Genomic DNA, 27,835 nt, shown 5'->3' with positions numbered 1-27,835 from the left:
AACTACTGTATCCACTACATAGAGCATAGGAGAGGATTTTGCGATATGAGGGAGATTCAATTGCCAGCGAGGTGGCGCGTAGCCATCACCACAATGTCCGCTGCGCTCATTGCGGGCCAATATGGTAGGAATCTCCGCTCATATTTCTGCTCAACTCTATGGGGTGTGAATAGTCAGAGAAGAAATATTGGGTGACAGACTTGATGAGACAGACTAGTGACTTGGGGCACAGACAAGAGGGGCAGCACGGTGGCTCAGTGGTTAGCACTTCTGCCTCACAGCACTGGGGTCATGAGTTTGATTCCTGACCATGGCCTTATCTGTGTGGAGATTGTATGTTCTCCCCGTGTTTGCGTGGGTTTCCTCCGGGTGCTCCGGTTTCCTCCCACACTCCAAAAACATACTGGTAGCTTAATTGTCTGCTAACAAATTGCCCTTAATCTCTCTCTCTATGTGTATATGTTAGGGAATTTAGACTGTAAGCTCCAATGGGATAGGGACTGATGTGAGTGAGGTCTCTGTACAGCGCTGCAGAATTAGTGGCGCTATATAAATAAATAGATGATGATGATGATGAGACAAGGGCTGACAGAAATCACCTTTTGCCGCAATTTACTATTAAAAACTCGCCGCGATACTGGCCCGAAGCTGTAAGTGTTTAACGAGCGGCTTCTTCAAGCCCTTCTGAAGGGATATGCGCAGTGGACTTGTCAAAATATCAAAAGATAAAAATATGTAAAAAAAAAATATAAAAAATATTCAAAGAATTCAAACTGCCCTACAGTAAACAGAGCCTTTAATTTGTGATATACGTTACGATATGTTGTGATTTTCATACAAACACTAATTTTTTGGTGCCTTCCAACATTTGTCAGGAACTCGTTGCTACTGATTCGTTGCATCTAATCTCGTTGGATCGCCATATTGTCTCGTTTACCTTGGAGCACTACAATTCCCATCATGTCATGATTACCGAATTTCATTGTAATGTATAGTTTGCATGGTAAATACTCCTAGTCCATTGATCTTAACTTATAAAGTCCCAATAATAAAAAAATAGACGGGAAGAATTACATAAAACATGCAGAAGTAAAGGGATTTTATTGTGCATCAGAGTAATTAGAAATAGGGACCTTTACAGGTTTAAATCACTAAATCCTGGCGCTGTCCCTGGAAATTAAGGACTGTTGACAACTGTATTTATAAACACAACTGTATCTTCCTTTACGGATCACAAAATATTCCTCTGGCACGTGAGGGTTAAACGCCAGGACTGCAATCAGAGAGTGGATTAAAGGGGAGACATGCAGCAGATTAATCTATAGATTAGAGTCATCTCCGTCCATTAGAGTTTATAAATAAAATACAGATTCAGGAGGCAGAACGAACCCGCTGACCGCGCTAGGCTCTCCCGCAGATCAAAGTGATGCATATTGACATTGCCAAGAGTGACGCTGCGTGGGGGGGGAGACTGGCTTCTCCCACGGTAAGGGAAACTGTGATCTCACAGCCTCAGGTGCGCTCTCTGTTCAAAACTGGACACAGGTGAACCTTTTACGCGCAGGTAGAGAAAACCCTTCATCCCCCGATAGTTCAATACGCAGGATATCCATAGTATCAGTGCATAGTATTGGGGTCTTGATGAGCCCACGTGTGAAAATGTTAAAGGCCTTAGTGTGGCTAGTCTTACTCCCCAGTAGGCTTTAATGTTACTTGCAATAATTGAATTTGCTCTGTGTCTGATCAGCCAAAAATATTTTTGCATTTTTTATTTTTTTTTAAGACCTGCAGGGCCTATTTTATGAGTAGGGCATAGAGCTACGTCTTCAACAGTCGCCTTGATAGCCCAACCCTGCGTATTGTTCTTTTAATCCCTAACTGAATAGGTTATGAAGATGTAGTGATTTTATTATTCTTCCAAAATCATAGAATCACCCTACGTCAGTCTCGATTTAACACAGACGAGATTATTTTCCACCTCAAGATGACTTGTATTATTGTCCCGTATGTACCCTCCTGCAACATTGCTACTTTCGTTACATGCTTTTTTCAGTCATGTCTGTATATAAGGACCAGGCTAGGAGCCAGGTAGCCAACACAGCTGAAAAATGACCTTAAAGACCCTTCTCGCTCCTAAATTGAACTTACTGACCACTGCATTGTATATTATTACTCCCGCCATTGCATTATATCATCGGAGTTGTTTATATACATTATCATCATCATCATCATTTATTTATATAGCGCCACTGATTCTGCAGCGCTGTACAGAGAACTCATTCCCATCAGTCCCTGCCCCATTGGAGCTTACAGTTTAAATTCCCTAATACACATACACAGACAGACAGTAAGAGACAGACTAAGGTCAATTTTGATAGCAGCCAATTAACCTACTAGTATGTTTTTGGAGTGTGGGAGGAAACCGGAGCACCCGGAGGAAACCCACGCAAACACAGGGAGAACATACAAACTCCACACAGGTAAGTCCATGGTCGGGAATCGAACTCATGAGCCCAACGCTGTGAGGTAGAAGTGCTAACCACTAAGCCACCGTACCTTAGACTATCACACTGCTCCTCTCATTGGTTGTCCTTGTAACCAGACAGGAGCTTTGCACTGTATCTAAGAGCAACTAAAATCACTTCCCACTCAACAGAACAGAAGCAAAACCAATAATGCAGCGGATTTAGTAAAAGTTGCATGAAGGTAAATAGAAGCCAATCAATGACAATGATCTGAAGATGTAGAAAAATCCATTAAACTACTTTGTTCAGTTCCTCCATGGTCTACTTCTCACTCTTCCAATTATATTCCTCCTTCCTTCCAAGTTTTCGAACAGCCACTCGAGTTTGTTCTTTACGGAATTACAGACCAAGTGAGAGTCTGTCTGCACATCCCACTCAATAACACTACCTGGCCAATCAGAGACTGATCCCCGCCGTGACCTCCCCGCGGGAGCCCAGAATATACATTTGATGTCAATCTCTCAGTCGGCTTATTTTTCTGCCAAACACATTTGCAGCAGTTGTAAGAATTGCAGTGTAAAAATAGTTTCTTCCTTCCTGTGCGAGGACCAGCTGAGCGAAATCTTACATTAAGTGCCGGCCAAGACAGTCTATAACCGCTGCTGACAAAGGCAGATAGATAGGCAGTGAGAACACCAGGACGTCTCATAAGATTGGGTGATGCATGATATTAAACATTTGTATCATCGCTCTTATAATCAAAAGAGCAGCTATACGGAAGAAAAGGAAAAAAAAACTTTTAAAGATGTGATTTTGTTTTTTGGTCCCTGACAATGTTTCGGTACAGTCCCTATAATTAATAATTCTGTATGCTGAATACAATTCCCATTATATGCCAACTTTTCCTCATTGGCTTCAAGGAGATTCCGAGGGAAGTGGACGTGCGGGGGCGGGGCTTGACGAATCGCAACATTTTGGCCCTGCCCCCTAAACGATGGTCACAGTTTGGGCCAATTACAGCAGGGGGCGGGGCTAAGATGATGCAATAATTGTGTCATTAAGCCCCCCTCTTATCTATTGCGGGGACGAGAACCGGGAGGTTTCCCTGCTCTCCCGGGAGCCCATGATGTCTCCCAGAAATGCGGGAGTCTCCCGGACATTCCAGGCGAGTAGGCAACTATACATTAAATAAAAGCAGCTAATGAATCTCTAGAGACTGAAGTGTCTTTTACATTTCTGTCTCCATTACTGAAGTCATGTTGTCTTACCTGTCTGTCTTTGATTAAATCTTGGTCTCCATGAAAATGGCCACCTCCATAGGCATCAATACATGGACATAGGACACAATTGCTGAACTGTGTCATCATGCCACAGATGGCGAAGCCAACCACGTCTTGTACTGGCTCAGCATCAGGGAGAATGCCAGACTCTTCAGGGAGTGAGGGAGATCACCCCTATTTCAGGGAGTCTCCCTGAAATTATGGGAGAGTTGGCAAGTATGATATATGGCCCTTAGGCTGGATAAACACTAAAGGTTTTCAAGCCGCTTATCGTGCCAATCACACGATAAACGAACGTTTGGCTTGATATCACATTAGTGTGTACGCTCTCATGATGAACAATTATCGTTCCAAAGCACATCGTATCGTTTCATTTGATTTTTAAACTGGACTAAAAATCTCGTCCAACAATACAACGATGTCGTTCCGATTCTGCAGTGTGTATGCACTCAGGACCGGCAGTGTCCATAGATCTCTATGGAGTGCACAAAGTCACAATATTATCAGCTGATGGTTATGACAGATGAAGAGCACATATCTGAAAGTAAATCTTGTAAGACGTGTATAGTGTGTACATGAATCGGCCTGATGATCGGGACTTTCAGTCGTTGGTAAAATCCTTAATCGATATCACATCGGGAGAAATTTTCTCGAGTGCGTACCCAGCCTTAGTCTCTGACGTCAATTAAACATTTACGGTAATCAGTTCCACACATCTGCTTGGAGGAATTTTGGTCTACTCCTCCTTACTGAAGTTGTATTAACGTATTATTGCTGCACGTATTTGTGTGTTGTATGGTTATATCCTTGTTGTACGGTGCTGCAAGATCATTGATGACTTATAAGTTAAGGACAATGGCAATGCCATCTTGGAAAACGTTGTGCTCTGACTTGGAATGCATATCACCCCCACTCAAAGGTGAATAGAGACGCTCTTCCCTTGTCATTACTTGATCCGTGATCGTCTTCTCCTTGGGCTGCCCCTCGCAATAACAATATCTGATGCGTTAAGTCACGTTTATTATTGGGACGGATACGTCGGTCTGGAATGTCACTATATGACTGAAAGATATTAATGGATGTTGAAAAGACTTATTCAACACTGTGGGCCATCTAGCCAGTGAGACTATCTCTCTTTGCTGTATTCTCTATGGTTTTCTTCCTCATTTTTTCCTTACTCTGTGTTCTGTACCTGTCTCTCACAAACATCATGAACTCTATAACTCTTTATTGTCTTCCTTCTTTGTAGCTCTCCCTCAGATAGCCCTACCCACCCTCTCCATGCTTTAGGTTCCCACCATTGATACACTCAAAAGGTCTCGGCACAAAAAATGGTTATAGCTTGTTACACTGCAATGATTATTAGGTGCTTACTTATATATTTGGAGGTGTGGGTGCTACGATTGGGAGTGTGGTGTTTGTGGGTTGGGCATTGTCCATATTCAGCTGCTGCCCATGACATTAGACTCTACTCTAAGTAAGCCCTGCTGCCTACCGAGAACCAGCATCAAAGCCCTGGACAGCTCAGCCAACCCAAGGGATCCTGAAGACTTTGCCAGTGATTGGCTGCTGGGAAATCCATATACTACAGCAGCTTCAAGTTGCGGTGCATTCTGGGAGCAAGTGACTTATATAACCCCACCGAGCTGCCACTATCTTCTCTGGCAGAACCAACATGGGAGAAAGTGGGGGTTGTAATGCAAAGAACAGGAACAGGAGGGCAGCCTGTAATATTCTCAAGCAGCCATCCGGATCTAGGAAGCCAGGACTTTTATCAGGTAAATTTGTGTTCTGAGTGCCCAGATGAGCCAGGATTAAGGATAAGCAGAATCTGAGATTGTCAACTGTATCCTGTCACATCAAAGTATATTGATTGCACTGAATTCACATTTTAGCCACATTAAAATGTTTTGCACAGGATGGTGTGTATGTTTTACCTTGTTCATTTATCCTATTACTTTCCCACAACAAACTCCGGCATCGTTCCTTCACTTTTCCCAGTAAACTTTTTATAAACATGTCATATTGGCTTGTCCCTTGTTTACACGGTGGGAGTTCAATTGTATCTGGTGAGTCAGAAGGGGTTCTCCTGTGTCAACCGCTGGTGAGTGAATCCTCATCCATTATCTGCCATAAAGTTAAACTAAGGCCACACGTACCAGCCTATATACAGTGGTTCTAGAAAGTTTGTGAGCCCTTTAGAGTTTTCTGAAAGTCTGCATAACTGTGAACTTAAATGTGTTCATATCTTCATCTAAGTCATAAAAATAGAAGATTCAGAATCCCGAAAATTCTAAAGGGTTCACGAGCATTTCGATACCACTGTAAGTCTAGAAACAATCATTGCTTAAAATAGCCGATTCTTCGATTGCCATTGTCTAATCCACTGACTCAACCATTCACTGATCGCGGAAGAAGATGGCAAGATTCAGTCGGTGAATCGTGGAAGAAGAAGATGGCTAGATTCAGTCGGTGAATCGTGGAAGAAGAAGATGGCTAGATTCAGTCGGTGAATCGTGGAAGAAGAAGATGACTAGATTCAGTCGGTGAATCGTGGAAGAAGAAGATGGCTAGATTCAGTCGGTGAATCGTGGAAGAAGAAGATGGCTAGATTCAGTCGGTGAATCGTGGAAGAAGAAGATGGCTAGATTCAGTCGGTGAATCGTGGAAGAAGAAGATGGCTAGATTCAGTCGGTGAATCGTGGGAGAAGAAGATGGCTAGATTCAGTCGGTGAATCGTGGAAGAAGAAGATGGCTAGATTCAGTCGGTGAATCGTGGAAGAAGAAGATGGCTAGATTCAGTCGGTGAATCGTGGAAGAAGAAGATGGCTAGATTCAGTCGGTGAATCGTGGAAGAAGAAGATGGCTAGATTCAGTCGGTGAATCGTGGAAGAAGAAGATGGCAAGATTCAGTCGGTGAATCGTGGAAGAAGAAGATGGCTAGATTCAGTCGGTGAATCGTGGAAGAAGAAGATGACTAGATTCAGTCGGTGAATCGTGGAAGAAGAAGATGGCTAGATTCAGTCGGTGAATCGTGGAAGAAGAAGATGACTAGATTCAGTCGGTGAATCGTGGAAGAAGAAGATGGCTAGATTCAGTCGGTGAATCGTGGAAGAAGAAGATGGCTAGATTCAGTCGGTGAATCGTGGGAGAAGAAGATGGCTAGATTCAGTCGGTGAATCGTGGAAGAAGAAGATGGCTAGATTCAGTCGGTGAATCGTGGAAGAAGAAGATGGCTAGATTCAGTCGGTGAATCGTGGAAGAAGATGGCTAGATTCAGTCGGTGAATCGTGGAAGAAGATGGCTAGATTCAGTCGGTGAATCGTGGAAGAAGAACATGGCTAGATTAAGTCGGTGAATCGTGGAAGAAGATGGCTAGATTCAGTAGGTGAATCGTGGAAGAAGATGGCTAGATTCAGTCGGTGAATCGTGGAAGAAGATGGCTAGATTCAGAAGGTGCAATTTATTTATTGTATTTGACAGATCTGTGCCTTTTTTTCCGACCTTACTATGTTCCTATGAAACAGGTCCTCTTTAAGAAAATAGAAAGTAAATTGTGGACTATTTTATATCTAAATTAAATATAATAAAAGTATCAATGCCTATCTGAGCTACCTAGGTATTAATATCTCCCCATCTGGTGTACCATGAGAAAGACCAATGTGTATATTTTATTTCTGTTTCTCAAAGTAACGTGCACGCTATAAGATCGCTGTTTCAATTGAGTGACCCCCAGCGTGGGGGTCCCCCCCCCTTTTTTTTATTTTTATTACCCTTTTGTTTGTTCCTCCAACTGTGCTTGTTACCCTTTCTTTTTTCTGTACCCCATTTAACTTTGAAAAACTCAATAAAAATTTATTGAAGTAAAAAAAAAAAAAGTTTCAATGCTGTCAACTTGATTGGTTAGGTAAATTTTGTAACAGTGTATGTGACGGTAAAATACCTATATATGACGATGGATGCGTATGGTCAACTCCCGATCAAGCCCGCTTTTATATATAAAAATATAGTGATATATAAAGTATAATGTATACTATATAATTTATTACATCAGTTTCCGTCGGCAATAGGACTTTTCCTTCTTTGGAAAAATTTCCCCTAAATACTTTCCTGAGAAACTCTAAAAAATGTAAACGAACTACTGTCTGACTTCCTGTAGGTGGCGCCAACACGATGACTTGCTGCTTTACTAGCAGTCAGCCTGACCTATAAAATAAGTTTGCATCTGGTCTCACAGATCCGTTCTGCATCCTAATATCTAAAACGCCACTTACTGCTAAGTGCACGTCGACAAGTGTTCTGATTCATCGGTAATAGATGGGGAAGGCTTTTAATGCAATTTATTAATATAAAATGTCATGCGATTTAAAAAGCATAATCTGATTCTCCACCACACACTGTGCTTATTTAATGCTCAAGAGGGCTTAATTTAAATACCAAGGTGTTTTATTATTTTAAATTAGCCATTCCGCGTATTTTAAATTAGCCATTCCGCGATACATCCACCCTGGCAGGGTATGCTGGTTCTTGTAGTTCCACAACAGCCTCGGCCATAGTGAAATGCAAAAAGCTCATTGAAAATACTGCAACCAACCACCCGAAACAGACTGCAAGCTCCTTTGACACAATCTGGTCCCTTGTGTCTCGGAGATTCCATCTTGGTCTATAGATCTCATTAGCTTTCACCAGCTGTATTGATTGGTCTGTTCTTTCCCCCTGTCCCCTGTAGATCAGCATAAACAAAAAATATAGACTACAAGCTTAAATTTTCATTGTACATAATTGGCAACATTTTTTAAATGGTTTCCAGTGAGTCACTGATTGCTGAGCTGTTGACGTAAGCAGGCACACTTGCCAACCTTTGAAATATTAATACCGGGAGATCCCGGGTAGGGAGGGTGGTTGGAGGGCGGGAGAGGCGGGGCACGGCCAATCGCGGCATTTTGGCCCCGCCCCCGCAACAAAAATGATGTTTTGTCGCGGGTGGCGGGGCCAAAATGACGCGTTTCACCGCGAATCACGTCATTGTGACGAGTAAGTGGCAGTATGCGGAATACTTGCCTGCTCTCCCGGGAGTACGGGAGACCTCCCCAAATTTCGGGAGTTTCCCGGACATTCCGGGAGAGTTGGCAAGTATGTAAGCAGGTCCTGCTTGGTTCAGTCTCTACAGATGTTGGCGCACTACAACCAGGGGCAGGACCCCCCCACCCCCTGGGCTAAAATTTGCCAGCACTCCCCTGACTTTCAACCCCCATAATGGCCTGTTTATCAATCATCATTTTAATGAATTTTTTGTGCACATTGACGATTCCTCTTCAATGAATATTAACATATAGAGGCACATTCAATTAGGTGCGGGCATCGCGGCTGAAACAGCCCGCAATGGTAATCCACAGTACCCCATAGCATTGTAGAATCCGCAATGTTGTCCTACCCTATAGACGTACTTACATGCGTAACCGCGATGCTCGGACCTAATTGAATATGCCCCGTAAAGCCTACACCATAAGAATAGATGGTGACAAACGTATCAAGAATAAGAATCATTAGACTAAAGAGAACTGTTAAGCATTGCGGAATTTGTTGGCGATATATAAATAAATGTTGATGATGATGATTTTGCTACAGAAATGCTTGGTATTGCGAAAAATAGGGACAAATCTTTAGATTCGTCACTGAAAATCAGGGACAGCTGGAAACACTACATTTTTAAAATGCAGTCTATTTACCTAGCACATCCCCTCTCTCAGCCAATTAAGCATATCCTAACACTAACCCCTCCACTCCAGCCCCAAATTGCATACTTCCTCTACGTCTCTATATAGATGTTGCCTCTTTCGCTGGGTGTGTAGTAATTAATACAAAGACATCTCTCGCTCTCTCTCTCTCTCTCTCTCTCTCTCTCTCTCTCACAGATCTACACGCACAGTCTGACATCACTCAGTACAAAGGGTGGAGTGAGACCACATTGAATTCAGTTCTGTCTGTAGGGGAAGGGAATTTCTTTGCAGACAGAGTCAGCAGCAGCAGTTGGATCTATCAGCTGAGTCACTCGCTGAAACCAAGACATTTTACGCAGCCTTTTCATCTCCGGGCAGCGAGACCAGAAGAGGACTTGGATCTGGTACGGAGAGAGGACAACTTGCTGCCCATCCAAGGTTCCACCAAACCACTTTCCCAGCTTGACAAGAGAGGACACGGTAAGACTTCTGCTTCTTGGATGGGGGTTAAATGATGAATTAAGGGCACCGGGGATGGCATGAAAAGGGTGTGTTGGGAGTGGCAGCACATACTTTCATTGCCCTGGCATTGACGGGTGTGGGGATAGAGGGCACGTTTCTCATAAATCAGCCTTTATACTTGTCCTCTCACTGTGAAATGTGATATCTTTAGATGAAAACTCAAACATCTGGCCGTAGCCTGTCTATGTCCATCCATAAAATGGGCACGTCCATCTAGCAGAACTTTAATGATGAAGCTCCCTCACCTAGCATGTGGGTGCAGTTAGTCAACTTTCGCTCGGAGACGCCTCCGAGCCTCTCGTTAAATAGTTGCCAACTCCCGGATATTTGGGTCAGTCCCCCATCCCTGTACTGCCAGGAAGGAATAACGTTGGGAAGGAAATGAATATGTGATATCAGGGAGGGAAGTGGGGGGGGGGGGGGGGGGTTGACACTTGCGGGATCTGGTCACCTTTTCTGGAGATGCTTTGACATGAAGGAACTTTCTGTAGGCATCTGGTGGAATTAGAAGGTTAATGTCTGGATGGATGATGAAGAGATTGACAACGGCAGGCAGGGTTGGAGATTTCAGCGACATGGGGCTTTCTGTTAACCCATTGTTTACCAACAATACTGAGGTACCGCTGACAACACGGGGCATTTATTGGGTGGTAGAAGATGCACAGATATTCGGTAACACCCCCCTCCCCTCCCTGTCTTGATACGCCCTCGGCATTGGGCGTAGAAAAAATAAAAGTCTCCCGTTAGACAATTTGGGGCAGCACGGTGGCTTAGTGGTTAGCACTCCTGCCTCACAGCGCTGGGGTCATTAGTTCAATTCCCATCCATGACCTTATCTGTGTGGAGTTTGTATGTTCTCCCTGTGTCTGCGTGGGTTTCCTCCGGGTGCTCCGGTTTCCTCCCACACTCCAAAAACATACTAAGAGGTTAATTGGCTGCTATCAAAATTGACCCTAGTCTGTCTGTTTCTGTCTGTATGTGTGTGTACATTAGGGAATTTAGACTGTAAGCTCCAATGGAGCAGGGACTGATGTGAATGAGTTCTCTGTACAGCGCTGCGGAATCAGTGGCGCTATATAAATAAATGGTGATGATGATGATGATGATCTATCAGTGCAAAGTCATTTTAGGAAGTTAGGGCGTGTGGCAGGGAGAGACGTTACGGGGCAGGCTGGGAAGAGGACGTCCGAGCTGGGTTCCTGTGTCAGGCGATAAAGACTATTGTACAGTGTACTCCCCAGGCTATTATACAATAATGTCAATCTGGCAGCCTCCAGCTCGTCTCTGGGAGGATGTAACGCAGCTCACTCTGTGCAATCCAGCAACACATCCGTGTGGAAAATACAGTACACAGAGCGTTAAAACACAGTGATGGGAGAACAAAGGCGTAATATAGAAAACATACACACAACACAAAATACTAACACACAATAAGAACCGATATGTATACCACAAAGGGTTCTGTGATTAACATATGTGGCCGTACTGGGACTTGTAGTACCACGGTAGCTGTAAAGCCACAGGTTGCCTATCTCTGATACAGAATAATGATATAGAAATTTGCAGTAACCGACATTACAGCTTTATCTTGGGAAGTCCATGTGTCAAATGTAAAAATTCAGTCACGTGTGGGGCTGGCATGTGACAAGGGGGGGGGGCACTTATTTATTACGCCGTGCCTAAACTAGTTACTAGCATTATTGGCATTTCCTGTTTTGCTTGCATAAAAGCCGCTTCTGTGGGGCTACGGTAATTCCAGAGACGTGCAGACTATAATGACTACAGTGCAGAGTTTATGGCTTACTGATAATCCACTGACACATCTGCAACTTTTACGAGTTTAGCGCGGCATTCCCAATAACCCGTTCAGTTCTGCTTAGCGGAGCCGCAGGAATTGGACGCCAAAACATGATTTGAGGGCTCATGTGCTTCTTTTCTAAAGTACCAGAAAAAGATTCTTGTTATATCTGGGGTGGATCCGCGCTTGCGGCTTCCTATCGGTTCACGCGGTCGAGGGCCAGGCTGGCGTAGGGGACAGCGGCGGGCCGGTCCTATAGTGAGCTACCTTTGGCTGGGTCACCGAGCTACCTGCTTTTTACCCTAGTCTCGCCCCTGCGCAGTCACAGCCCTTGGGCCGGACACTATAAGTTTTGCTGTACTACCGAAATGCACCTAAATTCTTAGATTCATCATTGGTTTATAACATTTAGGGAAGTGTCGCTTTGACTGAAAACCGAGTTTTCGTCATGACTCCGTTCCAGAAAATCGTTCCCTTTTTTTTTTTTTTTTGAATGGTCATATCAGGATCAACGCTGAAGGAGCGCTACACCCACAAATAAGTAAATGTTCCCGTAGCTTGCCGAAGGGGACGATATGTCAGTCAACACTGATTATTGGGGGGGGGGATATCTATATAGGCGCATAAGACTTCTTGCCAGTAACATATTGAAGGATACTGCAGAGAGCCTTTCTGAGCCTAAAACGGCCGATGGAGAATAAGACCTTGCAGTGAGGTATACACTAAGGTTAAGGTCTATATTTACTAAGCTGCGGGTTTGAAAAAGTGGGGATGTTGCCTATAGTAACCAATCAGATTCTAGCTGTCATTTTGTAGAAAGTACTAAATAAATGAAAGCTAGATTCTCATTGGTTGCTATAGGCAACATCCCTACTTTTTCAAACCCGCAGCTTAGTAAATCTAGCCCTAAATGTCAAAAAGGTCTTGTCAAGGCATGTAAACTTTTACATATATATTTGTGGACGTTGCAAGTAAAAAGGAGCGGAATTTGCAAAAATGTGCAGCTGATTTTTCATATTGGATCAATATGTACTTCAGGTTTATATGCCCTTCAAAGCACAGATTGAAGACTTCCGCTCAATGTATAACCCCCTCCAGATGTGACTTATGTCCGTCTATTTCTGCTGCTCTTCCATCTGTTTCCTCTGTGCCCCGTACAAGCTGCGCTGGCTAACGGGCTGGGGCTGACGTTGCCGTTTCCAACCTCTTCAATGCCAAGTCAGGTGACTTCGGCCAACTCGCAAACCGCGCTACAGTCTGATTGGATGTGCAGCCACCAGCTACAGAAAGTTGACGCCGCCATTTCGTCCCAGAGAGTTGACTTGAGTGCTTCACGATGCCTCAGCGAGATTGCTATTACCTGGTGAGCTCACAGAGCGTTTTCTCAGGAATGATCGCTTCACAAGACAAAATGGCTGCCTCCGCTATGTACAGCGTACCTGCCTACTTTTCACACCTCACTTCTGGGAGATATGAAAAGAGGAGGTGACTTCTTAACACCGTCCGTTTCGTCTTACGCTGTCATGGCGGCCATGACCACTCGGTGATCACTGAGGTGGGTGTGGCTTTATGACGCAATGGGTGGGGCGAGCTGCGGAGGTAGGCGCCCTTCTGGTCTCTGCTAAGGGTAAGGAGCACCTTGGATAAACATTAATTTAAGAGGTAGTGCAGATAAGAACCTTTAAGCAATGTTTGTAAATAACCTTCAGAGTCTGAAATAATATAACTCCCAACAACCTTGATTCGCGATTTGGGACGGAGTACAAGAAGGATACGAGGTCACTCTACAATGGCCACGGCCATAGCAACCATGAAAGCCCAATGCTTAGGTAGATTCCCCAGCCCCCTTCCGTCCCCTAAAAACACCCCTTCGGTTGCCGCAGCATTAACGGGGCATCACGCAGTGGGACATACCCCCCCAACTGTCCCCAAGTCAGGACAAAAGTCTTCTTGCTCGGGACGGCGGGACAAATGGGGACAGTCCCGCCTAAATCGGGACAGTTGTGAGGTAGGACATGAGGTGTTCATTTTAAATCGCTGTTCAACTGAGAAAAGAGCTAACCAGTGTCCCTAATTTATTAAGGGACTGTCAGCAATCAAATACCTCAAATTGAGATTCACAGCTGACTCCGCACCGGTAGGGAGGGGGTTAAAGCAAGGGGCACTGACACTGAATGAATGAAAGAACAGAAAGCTGCCTTCTTCTGTGTAACATTAGCAAGCCGAACATGCACAGATAACGCTGGTATTTATACTCCCTACACAGCCGGCAGGAAGTGAGGCCGATTGTGAGACCTCAGGATCTCTGGTGAATATCACAGGAAGGAAGGGAGAATTCAGGGGTGTACACCCAAGCCGGGTGTACTGTACCTTTAAGAGCCCATATTTTATGTATGACAAATGACAATGCTGAAAAGCAGCTCCTGACCTGTTTGTGGAGTATAGACAGAACTAGTTTATTTGTGTGCGGGTATGTAGACTACAGGAATGCAGATTATTCATAGCTGCCAACCGTCCCTATTTTCTAGTGAAGGTTTTAAAAATTTGTCCCCGTTTTTTTCAGTACTTTTTCAATGTAATTCCTATTTTTTTTCCTGCACGCTAAATGCAATTCTTTACCATGTATTCTTTCTAACTAGGCATTAGGTGTCGTTGTTTAAATGGAGCATTTAAAATGCAAAACTAATACACTATCTCCAGTAATTATGACATGCTGGGGATTGTAGTGCTCCCAAGCTTATTGCGGAATGCCCGCTATAGATTTTATTTCCCGTTTGCTTCATGTCTAAAGGTCGCTCCCACCGTTTTCATGTAAAAGTGTTCCTCATTGGCTGCATGGAGTGGAGGCAGCCATTTTGTTTGCTGATCAGCTGACCGCTGAGGCGTTAAGAATGGAAAGCCCGCATTCTCATTCACGTTCGGCATAGACGATTGCTGCCGCCAATATTAGTAGATGATGGGTACACTTTAATATTGAGGTGACGCCGCGGATGTAAAGAAGAAAGTGACGAGTTATCAAGTTGGTCCTTAAAATGGACATTATATCATGCCGCCCAACTGATTTTGAGGGGACAGTCTCGAATTGTGGACTCATAAAAAGGTGGGGCTTGTGCGGAATGGGTGGAGTTTCATGCCAAAGTGGTTATTTTGGGGGCGGATCAAGGCCGATTTGGGTGTGTTGGGGGTGGGGCTTATTTTGTTTATATTTTTTATTTTCTGGAACTCTCTCACCTGTCAACAGTCCCAATTTTCACAGGCCAGTCCCGGGTTTCGGCAATCAAAAGGGACGTTGACTTGTCTGAGCTGGGTGTGGATCAGGTGCGGTTGGGACAAGTTTTAATCGGTCCGGCTCCCTTCTCTTTTCTTCAACAAGGCTTTTACAAAATACAGGCAGAGAGGATTATTTTAGTCCCCCTCGTATACTGTAGAGCTCAGCTCCGTGCATAGGATACAACCGTATATACTGAGCGGATCAGGGCCATGTCTAAATGCAACTAACGACTCTGCCTGGATGATATAAAGGCTTTGCTGATACGTAGAGAAGAAAGACAGGTAGATAAGGCAACTTATTTAATAAACATTGCAGAAGGACACATTTAAACCTGTCAATTTTAGTTGTCTAAGGATGGGAAATATTTTCGAACTACCAAACTAAACCGGTTCATGGCCCTTGAAGGGGGTGGAGCTTATTTGAAAGTGGGCGGAGTTTCAGCACACAAAAAGGGGCATTTACGGAAGATTCAGGGTGGGGTTTAATTTGGCACATTTTCAACCTCCCGTGGGCCACAAAATGGGTGTGGCTTAATAGGAAAGTGGGTGCGGTTTCCCACAAGCTTGCTTGAATTTTATGGAATGGAAAATGCATATATATAAAAAAATAAAAACTGCATTGCCTGATGCTTCTGCCTTTCCACAAACCAGGGTCTGACTGTAATCAACTTTATATTCCTGTTCATTAAGAGTTTGGTCGCTGTTTCTTTTCCCCTGAATTAAGAGAGGAACCAAGGTTTTGGGTATTTTTGGAGCCAAAAATAAATCTCAGGCATTTCCCTAAAATGCCTGCTTCCTATTTAGTGATTCGGAACGAACAGATTTAACTCTTACTCTCCAAGGCGGATTCACTGACTGAATCCTTAGCTAATTTTGCTTTTCAGCTTTCAGGATATAACATAGTTAATGTGCCCGAAACACACAGAGATATAGATCTCAGAGATTCACGCAGCCAGCATGATGTTTTATGCAGTTAAAAGTAATTTTCACACTTTAACAGTGATAGTCATGTGTCTATTATATGCCCTGCATGCAAAAACAATAGATAGATTTGCACCCCCCAGGGGCAAACGCAGGATTTCTAGAGGGGGGAGTTTCCAAATGTTTGAATGTTGAGAGGGTGTGGTCAGCCCATTGCAGAGGCGTGACTGGGGCTTAACAAAAATAATCCTCTTCCATCTTGCTTATTCTGCACAATGGGGGGACCTGCAGACTGTCCCTACTGTCGGGTACAAAGTCCTACCTGTGCAGGATAGTGGGACTGAGTAAAAAAAAAAATTACCCCTTCCATGTCATTCATTTTGACATGAGCGTAACTAGTGCATACTTGCCAACTCTCCCGGGAAAGTCTGGGAGACTCCCGAAATTCGGGTCAGTCTCCGGGTCTCCCCCGAGAGCTGGCATTTCTCCTGCATCCCGAAATTCCGTTGTTAAAATGACGTGATTCACCGAGAATCGCGCCATTTTGGCCCCGCCCCCCACGACAAAAGGTCATTTTACTCGTGGGGCGGGACTAAAATTAAGCGATTCGAGGCGCCCCGCCCCCTCCAGCCCATTAGTCACGCCCCTCTCCCGGACGTCGCTTGCTGAAAGTAGGCAAGTATGATCTAGTGAAACCCAGCAATGTGTCTAGTGCCAACAGATGCAAAATATATATGAAATTACTCAGTATCAATCACTGTGAGTTCCAGGCTCAGTCAAGGTTGTAGAAAATAAATCATACCGTAAGTGGTGGGGGTGGAGCTTAGGACGCGATTCACGTGTCATCACGGCCCCGCCCCCTGCCTTTATAGGTTAAAATTGATTATAAACATTTAGGGGGCAGGGCCAAATGACGCCATTCGCATAGCCCCGCCCCACGCGTCCACCTCCCCCCTGGACGCCAATGTGCTAAAGTTGGCGAGTATGAACTAAACGCTGCTGATTCCAACATGCTCCAGAAAATCCTGTCCAGGCAATCAGCACGGAGTAAAACACACTTAAAATACAGCATATGAATTATTAGAGACCCCATGGAAACCTTAAGGGAAACCAAGGGGGTATATTTACTAAGCTGCGGGTTTGAAAAAAGTGGAGCTGTTGCCTATAGCAACTAATCAGATTCTAGCTGTCATTTATTTAGTACATTGTACAAAATGACAGCTAGAATCTGATTGGTTGCTATAGGCAACATCTCCACTTTTTTCAAACCCGCAGTTTAGTAAATCTACCCCCCCAGGTCTCCATCCAGCAGTAAATGCTGATATCCTTAACAAGAAACCAGTACTTACATAAACCTATGGCTGTAAGCAGTGTTATATGTAACATTAGTCACTGTTCCCTATATTATTATATTAGTCAATATAAGTAATTTTGATAGATGCAGTTTACTAATGATGTATCTGTGAGTGGTGGAGCATATGGACAACAGCAAATACCAAGTAATGGAGGTGTCCAGCTTAGTCCTACTATTGCAGCAAGCAGACAGCTCAGGGTCCTGTACACTATTCATACATGTCTGTGACATACAGAGGAAGTGATGAGTATAAATTACCTCCTTATTTCTGTCCCCCACACAGCAGCTTTCTGCATTAATGCACAACTCACTTCCAGGTTACTGCAGAAGCTCCCAGCACCAGCCATGTTAAAAAGTTAACTATGCAGGTTTCATAGCAAAGATGGGACAAGTGCTAGAGGTCATTAACGAATTGCAACAGCTGTCCCCGTTTATGAGTAGCGGCCATTTTCTTGTGGCCCAAGGGGTTAGTCTGCCTGCTACAATGTTTATTAAGAAAACAAAGTATTTTATCAGTGATTCGGGAGCTGGCAGCTGGCAGGTGCACAGGCTGATGTGTGTGTGCGTGGGAGGGGGGGGGGGGGGTGTTTTCCAGGCAATCACCCCTATATCAGGGAGTGAGGGAGATCACCCCTATATCAGGGAGTGAGGGAGATCACCCCTATATCAGGGAGTGAGGGAGATCACCCCTATATCAGGGAGTGAGGTAGATCACCCCTATATCAGGGAGTGAGGGAGATCACCCCTATTTCAGGGAGTGAGGGAGATCACCCCTATATCAGGGAGTGAGGGAGATCACCCCTATATCAGGGAGTGAGGGAGATCACCCCTATATCAGGGAGTGAGGGAGATCACCCCTATATCAGAGAGTGAGGGAGATCACCCCTATATCAGAGAGTGAGGGAGATCACCCCTATATCAGAGAGTGAGGGAGATCACCCCTATATCAGAGAGTGAGGGAGATCACCCCTATATCAGGGAGTGAGGGAGATCACCCCTATATCAGTGAGTGAGGGAGATCACCCCTATATCAGGGAGTGAGGGAGATCACCCCTATATCAGGGAGTGAGGGAGATCACCCCTATATCAGAGAGTGAGGGAGATCACCCCTATATCAGGGAGTGAGGGAGATCACCCCTATATCAGGGAGTGAGGGAGATCACCCCTATTTCAGGGAGTGAGGGAGATCACCCCTATTTCAGGGAGTGAGGGAGATCACCCCTATATCAGGGAGTGAGGGAGATCACCCCTATATCAGAGAGTGAGGGAGATCACCCCTATTTCAGGGAGTGAGGGAGATCACCCCTATATCAGGGAGTGAGGGAGATCACCCCTATATCAGAGAGTGAGGGAGATCACCCCTATATCAGGGAGTTAGGGAGATCACCCCTATATCAGAGAGTGAGGGAGATCACCCCTATATCAGGGAGTGAGGGAGATCACCCCTATATCAGGGAGTGAGGTAGATCACCCCTATATCAGGGAGTGAGGGAGATCACCCCTATATCAGAGAGTGAGGGAGATCACCCCTATATCAGGGAGTGAGGGAGATCACCCCTATATCAGAGAGTGAGGGAGATCACCCCTATATCAGGGAGTGAGGGAGATCACCCCTATATCAGGGAGTGAGGGAGATCACCCCTATATCAGGGAGTGAGGGAGATCACCCCTATATCAGAGAGTGAGGGAGATCACCCCTATATCAGAGAGTGAGGGAGATCACCCCTATATCAGGGAGTGAGGGAGATCACCCCTATATCAGGGAGTGAGGGAGATCACCCCTATATCAGGGAGTGAGGGAGATCACCCCTATTTCAGGGAGTGAGGGAGATCACCCCTATATCAGGGAGAGTTGGCAAGTATGTTTTTAGCTACAAATTAAACATTGCCTATGCATTTAAAACTATTTACTGAATATTAAACCAGACTATAATCGGTGCATATTAAAAATGACATGGCAGAGTCGACCCACCGCGCCCTGCAGAATATATAAAAATAAATCAGTTTATATCCATCTTAAAAACGTATTATTACAGCAATGCATATAGAGCATATGTAATAATCCCAAAACAACCAATGAGATATCTGCTTTCATTACCCTGGCTACAATAGGCTTATACAAGCTGATTTCTGATTGGTTGCTATGGGATATGGTACACCATTGCACTACGTTATAGTATTATTACCTTGTATCCTATGTGTGACCTTTTTATTGTTGTGACTGTGGGCTAATGTTATTATTGTGTGTTACTGGTATCATTCGTTCGTTAGTTATCATCCAGTTAGTGATGTTACCTTATTACAATCTCTGCAGAGAATTACGGTAGCATTTGTTTTAAAATAAACGTGTTACTTTGCTTTCCAATTACCAGATCTGCATTACGGTGAAATGTGCAGACACACTGGATGTGAGACGAGATAATCTATCACGGAAAGGAGATCAATGTTCTGATGTATATGTGTGTGTGTGTGGGTGTTTAACAAGATTTCCCCCATGCGGATAACACAGTTACGTGAGCACCTGTGAATCTATCTGTGTTTATTTAGCTGGAATAAAGGATTCATTATGGGCGCAAACGGTGCAAATGGAATCTGTGAGTTATCTCTCGGACGATTGGAGGGCGAAGCTGGACAGACTTGGTTAAAGGCATAAGTAGACTTTTGTGGGCCCGACGGCAAATTTTTGGGTCACCCAAGGTCGGAAAAAACACCATGGGGTTGATTTACTGAGATGAGGTGTGAGGTGTTGATTTACTGAGGTGTTGCCCATAGCAGCAAATCAGATTCTAGCTATCATTTTCTTGCACGTACTAGGTAAATGAGAGGTAGAATCTGATTGGTTGCTATGGGCGATTCCTCCAATTTTTCTTTTTAGAAGTCCTATACATTGAATGGGGCTCCTTGACCAAACTAGTTCACCCCAGAAAATGGCTTCCACCACTGTGGGCAGGTGAGAAGGTCCACCTTAAAGGACCATAAAACATAAACGTCAAGTTGACTTATATTAAACAGTTACTGATAAAATTCACAAATATATATGGTAATATTACAGGAATGTATCATGAAATTAAGACATTCGACATGAAGTTCTGATTTTGGGGGGGAGATATTTCCCTGCTAACAACAGACTTCTAGTCAGTAATTCCATTGAAGAACACTGCAGCTACTTTTAACAGAAATTGGCTGATAAAAGAGGACAATAGCTTGCAGTCAGCTGCATGGCAAGTGGCTTCGGGCATGCTGGCTGTTCCCCAAATGATGAGATCTGTGACTGTGAGCAATTTAGCACACAACGTGCATTGGTAAAAAAAGGTCACCCCAAGTTCGGTCTTCCAGGGGTCAAGAATTTCACACAGTCTCCCAGAAAGCGGTAAGACTCTATTTCCCGCTGCCAGACGGTATGACCGGGGAGCTGAGTGTCGGCTCAGACATACCTGCGTGCCACTGTCGCAGATGCGCAAAAGAGATAAGATCAGAATTAATCCTTTAGAATGCTCATCAGGATTAGAATGTTCATTGGGTTTAGAATGCTCATCAGGATTAGAATGCCCATTAGGCTTAGAATGCTCATTAGGATTAGAATGCTCATCGGGTTTAGAATGCCCACCAGGATTAGAATGCCCATTGCGTTTCGAGCGACCATTAGGATTAGAATGCGCACTGGGTTTAGAATGCTCATCCGGATTAGAATGCTCATCAGGTTTAGAATGCGCATTAGGATTAGAATGCGCATTGGTTTAGAATGCTCACCGGGTTTGGAATGCTCACTGTGTTTAGAATGCTCATTAGGATTAGAATGTTCATCAGGTTTAGAATGCTCATCAGGTTTAGAATGCTCATTGGGTTTCGAATGCTCATTAGGTTTAGAATGCTCATCAGGATTAGAATGCTCATTAGGTTTGGAATGCTCATTAGGATTAGAATGCTCATTAGGTTTAGAATGAACGGTAGGAGGGCCAGATGTGCCAACACCCTCAACGAACATGACCACTGTTGAACTTTTTTAAGTAGAGGTCTTGGAATTCAGAGTCAAAGTCGGTTAGACAACTATTAGGTTGTCTACACTACACCCATTACTTAGCCGTCCGTAACCATTCACTTCAGGCTGACCAGATGGGCTGTCCATCCACACAGGCCAAACTGACGTTGGCCCACGGTTTAAGAAGCAGGAACAGACAAGATCATCCTACGGTTGAGGGTAGGGAATGCGCGCATGAAGGAAGCGAATGAGATGTTGTGGTTTGGAAGTTAGAAACTGTGTTGAGAAGGAAGTAAGGTCAGACGAGGCGGGAGGTGAACGGATTCTGCTTCCTCTATAAAAATCACTCTCAGCTCCGCTCTCGTCTTATCCACAATTGAAAATAATTTTCACAGATAAAAGCAGAACAGCTTAAACCTTAACCCTTTCTCTGCCACAGAAACCAATCTGTCCGATAAATTCATCATAAGCTTACCAAGTTCCTGTACATTATATTATAATCGCCGTGTCTGGCCACGCTCATTTGCGGCTGATAGGTACCCGAACAATATGGATTTTCCCGATCACCTCTATGGAGGACAAAGCTGTGATGCTTTATTGAATTTCTCCCCAAAGAGTTATGCATTTACTTGGAACTATAATCATTAAACCATTTTGTTTGTCTGTGAGACTAAAGTTAAAGTTAAATTCCGCCGGCAAAATGTGCAAAGTTTAGCAGCCAAATGCGGACAAGACGAATATTTTGTAGGAGAGTTTTTTAAACTATCGCTCTTCTCCAATCCAGATATAAATTCAATAGCCGGGAGTCAAAGATTGGAAAGGTCGGGGGTCGGAGATCTTGCAGTACGTTGGAGAAAGGCGGGGGCAGGAAAAGAGGGTCAAGCAACTGTAATCCGCATAAACTGATGAGTTTGGGATAGAGAGATCCGGGGATACAGGAATCCTCCCGTCCCCGTATTACTTTAGGAAGGGGCTTTGCACTGAGAGGCTTAGAAGCTCAGCGCAGCGATGGTAGGGATCGTGTCAGTCCATCTGTTGAGTCAGATGACGTGCGTTCTGCAGATTTCTGTTTGACCTGAATACTGTGGGTCTGGCTGTTGTGTGGGACCGGGGACGAGGGAGGGAGAATGCCTTCATACTGTCTGTAATATCTCCAGCATCCGATGTGGACAGCTGCGGTGACGTAGAACAACACACAGGGAGTCTGGAACCCAACAGCCATACTGGACAGGAAACGCTACGTAACTAATTCTACAGCAAAGGGGGGCACGAATAGATTTTAAAAAATGTTGTGGGAATTGACTATTTTCCCCAATATGGCAGCAATTCTCCCATTATTTCTTCAGTGTATATGGTGATTCGGGGTATTTTGCAAACATAACCCCCATTATACATATAACTGTTTGTTAGGTACACACTAGAGCAGAGTGTATTCTAGTACTCCCATATCTCTCAGTCTGTGGCTTTTAATTTGCCTCCATTCCCCTCCTCACAACCAGTCTTGCCCAATCACACGACGACGTGATCACCGTCTGATCACCTCAGTCACCTTCTGAAATACTCTGTGTCGCTGTGACCAGTCTGATCATCCTATATAAATGTAGAAACAGGGAATAATCACCATTTATGTAGCTACGGCGCATTCTTGGCTCTGGTCAAAAATAAATACTTCGCAGAGAGACTCCTGCCAATTGTTAATTCATAAACTTTAGTATTTTGTTTTTATTTTAACCCCAGTGCAACAGCGTAACAACAGAAAGTCTCAACGGTATATATTATGGAAGCTTTCTGTGCTGTGACTGGTGCAGCTCATCCTTCTGTGGAACGTTCAGATGAAAGAACTATTGTCCAATCTGGGTGCAACCCCCCCCCCCCCCCCGTCCCTCTCTATTACTCCTTTTGTTTGCTCCCCGCAGTATTTTTGCATAAAGCCATCAGACGCCCGGACATTCCATTCTAAAAAGGGGGGGGGGGGGGGGGGAGTCTGGGAGTTCACAGACTGAGAATGTTGTGGGGAACAGGTTATAGGGCGTGAGCAGAAATGAATTCGGGCGGATCTATGGAGGCAAATGATGGGATGATATGAGGATTTTCATAACGCGCTTCATGAGATCTATATCATAAAAATATAAATGTGAGCTGAGATTACCCTAGTCGTGTATGAACAAGATAAAAGAGTGTTTGGGAACTAAACTAACATGAAAGGAAGATGGCATCAAGTCAGACGGGGGACAGGCACTGCAAGACGCTTAGGAATGACATTAAAATAGTCCCAAATTGCTGACTAAACCAGATTCCAGGGTAGCCGGCCTATCCGAACAGGCTTCCAGTCTGCCTGACGTCTAATAAACACGTCATGTGTTTAATACGCTGAGAGACGTGATGTGTGGCTTTGGGAAATTATATTTCGGCCTGGGCCTGTTAGTTATTAAAGGCTATTTATACAGCCCGGAACAATTGTGCGGAGCTGAACAATAAGGGAAGTTGTAATGGGTTCCCCGTTCTCGGAAGAAGGCTATCGCCTTACAGCGGGAATGTGGAGATTGACGTCAGGTCGGCCATCTTATACCAGACGTATTTGTTGCCTGTCTTCATTGCAATCCATTCCCGAAGCACGGCGTTGTTACCAAACACTAGTAGATTGTCCGACTGTCCCTAATGTTCTGCGACTGTCCCTTGGCCTAATGATTGGCTCCTGGACTGCACAATAAAATGCCGCTTATTCTGCGCGATCTATTAACTTATAGGCTTTATAAGTCTGCATTTATTGGAGAGGAGTCTTTAAAAGGCAAAAAAATGTATTACATATTCAGTATACATGAAATTCTGGGGCTTTTAGTACTCCAAAGCCCGTCAAGATTGTAACAGGCATGAAGTCCTTAGATGCACACACTTCGTGATGGATTAAATAGAAACTATCAAGCTACACAATTTATGGCAAACATAATGGAACTTTATCCTTTATTGTATTAGTGTTTATGATATTTTTAATTCAGAAAGGACATTTCTATTCTTTACAACTGTTTGGAGTTGTCTCTCTTGGTGGCACTGCTGCTGTTGCTGTCTATGAAGAAGTTTAGTCTGTGGGTTAAACTTCTCCACATATATCAACAAGTAGCGGTGTTGTGGCCGTCAGAAACCGCAGGCCATAATAACTGTTTCTCCAAAATTGTGGACGTCTCCTTGATGCCAAACTACAACTCCCATGATCCTTAGCAAACCACGGGTTGCCCGTTTGGCTTCTGATGAATTATGTCATTGTTGTTCAACAAAAATAGCTAAGGTACACAACAACATGGCCGCCAAGAGGAATGTTCTGCCGCTGGTTCCATTGCTGGCTTGTCAGTTAGAATTAGACCCGGTCGACACTGAACTTCTTAGTCAGGAGACAGCTTTTGTAGTGTCCTGTAACTCTTTTCGCCGTCTCCCCTGGTTATGTATTTATGGGACAATTCACTTCTGCTGTAAAATTATATATATATTAGAAGTCTATATAACAAAAAGAGAGTTGTCAGCGCTTATCCTTTACACTCCATATCTGTGTGTGTCTAGCAAAATGAAAACATGAGGTAATAGCTCATATTTTGATCAAAACATTTAAGCCTGCATCCCAGCGTCAAAGGCACCTCATTATATTCAGATCCTAAACTGACCTATATGCTTTAAACACCATTAAAATGCAGTTAAAATCAGATGCACTCACCTCCCAGGTATAGGGGTTTACATCTAGCAAGGGCTGGCTTGTGAGCCACACCCAAATGAGCCTTAAATATTAGAAGTCTATGTAAAGTTCACATAATTCCAAGATGACTTATAAGAATTGGAATAACTTACATTAGAGCGTGTCTTATATACAAGTTCTGCTAATGAACTCTAATAGTGCTGGCATTAGATTCCGCCGATTATAAAAGATGACATCGGAACTCACTGTTTATACAGATATTATACACAGAGATATATATAATTACAGTAGAGATGCTCACTGACCACCGTGAACTGGTTTTGGATCTGGATTAGCTTCGTGTTTTTGTTTTGGTTTTGACAAAACCGCCCTCGTGTGTTTTGGTTTTGGTTTTGTATTTTTTAGGAAAAATCATAAAATATCCTAAAATCACATCATTTTACTCTTTTTTTGTCCCTACATTATTATTAAGCTCAATAACACTAATGTCAAGTCATTTGCACTCAATTTTGACCACCTCACAGATCACAATATTATTTCCATACACATTCGGACAAATTCTGCAACGACCTGGCTGGATGGTAAGCGACAGAGCAATGACACAAACACACGGCAGTTCCTAGCACATCTAGGACACATTGGCACACAGCAGTGGCAGAAAAGAAAAATGGGGGTCCGCCCTCCCTCCCACCCACCGTTATGTTGGGTCTTAAATAGGAATTCAAAACTCCCGAGATCCGAAATCCAACGACGTCACAATGACGTTTTGCCTCGTTTTCAATTCCGAGGGCGCGCGACGGGCTCAGTACTCGGATCCTCTAGGTTCGGGTGTGTTCGGTTCTCGAGGAACCGAGCCTGAGCATCTCTAATATATATACATATATCAATTGTGCATTATAAATAAGGATATATTTAATAAGTGGAAAATAAAAACGAGTAGGATCGGCCTGTTTCTGCTTCCAAAAACATGATTATATTTTAGAAACACTTTTATTATTCCTCCAGAGTTGATGTCAGTGGTGAAGTACAAGGCTCCCGTTCCTTAAACAGGGTGCTCGGAGAGCAGTGCACCCTGACAAGAACAAGGTTGTACGACAAGTAAAACACTGCATCCTTGTCTGCTAGAATTTGCATCTAGCTTTTAAAAACCGCGGCATTCTAAATAGAAGGTTCACTCACGACTCCATAACGAACCCTGAATCTACGACACAATCCCGCCCCCGGTGAGCGTCTGGCCGTAGCAAAATACTTATTTGGTAAATGCAATAACCCGTGTTGCCCTTTTTTAATAAAAAAACATTGCTGTACTAGTCTATTGGGAGAATGAGTGCATGTTTGTTGGAGCGATATGCTGAGTTCTTTTTCCCGTATCGTCCGAGCTTCCGTAGATTTATTTATTTTTTAAAGGAAAAGGTTATAAACCAAAAACCAGGAGGGACCGAGTTCTCGCAGCCTCCTCAGTTGCCATGGCGATTTCGTTGCACATAGATGGTGGAGGGGGGGGGGTAACATTTACTCTCGCTCCCTCAAGGCCTCTCCCTCCTGCCTCTGCACGCTTAGTGCTTTGCCATTTTCCACATTTCATTCAGGCCTAGGAAATGTAAGGCAGTCTGTCAAAGCACTCCTAACAGGAGCGGTGTGGGGGGGACACAGCGAGAAAACGGGGAGGGACATAGACACGGGGGGATGGGGTATACGATGGGGTGATTATTGAAAGACATTAGTGAGAACCGACTGAAGAAATAGAGGGGGGGTTAAAAATAAATGGGGTATTAATTAAAAAATTGCTCTGAGTTGTGTGAGGAACTATCATTATTATTATTACCATTAATTTATATAGCGCCACTAATTCCGCAGCGCTGTACAGAGAACTCACTCACATCAGTCCCTGCCCCTTTGGGGCTTACAGTCTAAATTCTCTAATATACACACACACAGACAAAGACACAGACTAGGGGTCAATTTGTTAGCAGCCAATTAACCTACCAGTATGTTTTTGGAGTGTGGGAGGAAACCGGAGCACCCGGAGGAAACCCCCGCAAACACGGGTAGAACATACAAACTCCACACAGATAAGGCCATGGTTGGGAATTGAACTCATAACCCCACTGCTGTGAGGCAGAAGGGCTAACCACTGAGCCACCGTGCTGAATTATGTATGAAATATTATTGGCAAAGACGGAACATGTTAAAGGGACTTAAGATGTCTATCTTGAATTTTTTCCCGCTATTATCTTAAATTAACTATTAAGACTTCCTCGCCATTAATACATTTTTATACAGTGGAATAAACAATTTGTGGCGATGAAGACTTTTTAGACTACATCTCTCAGCATGCTTTTATGTGCAAGAGCAGACTGGTTGTTGTAGTCATTTGGAAAGATTGCCCATGTGGTACAAAGTGGCTTACTCCAAAAACATACTGGTAGGTTAATTGGCTGCTATCAAAATTGACCCTAGTCTTTCTGTGTGTGTGTGTGTGTGTGTGTGTGTATGTTAGGGAATTTAGACTGTAAGCTCCAATGGGACAGGGACTGATGTGAGTGAGTTCTCTGTACAGCGCTGCGGAATCAGTGGCGCTATATAAATAAATGGTGATGATGATGATCAGCGACGTTCTTCAATTGTTCTCTGTTCCACATGCTTATACCACGCTTAAGCTATATTATATGATATTATTATTGTAATGTTAGACCCCTTTAAACCAATTCTGAGCAGCCAGACAGGTCAAGTCATTATTTCTAGTCCTGCAAAATAGTATCAACGCAGCCGATGCTTAATAAGTGGGATCTAGAATTTACATTCAAAATGACACAAAATAAAATAAAGATTCTGTACAATTAA

The 27,835-nt window shown here is 43.9% G+C and overlaps 1 protein-coding gene across 1 annotated transcript in view; it reads left to right on the top strand.

The window, feature by feature from the left end:
• Window positions 1–9,644: 9,644 nt before the first annotated feature.
• Window positions 9,645–27,835, top strand: part of PEA15 (proliferation and apoptosis adaptor protein 15) — a 44,224-nt gene continuing 26,033 nt past the window's right edge. Inside the window, exon 1 of the mRNA XM_075192283.1 lies at window positions 9,645–9,945. The gene's annotated coding sequence lies outside the window, so the exon portion shown is untranslated. The remainder of the gene's footprint in view (window positions 9,946–27,835) is intronic.

This window comes from Mixophyes fleayi, chromosome 12 (assembly GCF_038048845.1).
Source record: "Mixophyes fleayi isolate aMixFle1 chromosome 12, aMixFle1.hap1, whole genome shotgun sequence".
NCBI classification, from domain to species: Eukaryota; Metazoa; Chordata; class Amphibia; order Anura; family Limnodynastidae; genus Mixophyes; species Mixophyes fleayi.
The sequence above is the reverse complement of the archived record's forward strand: the minus strand, read 5'-3'. Positions and strand labels throughout refer to the sequence as shown.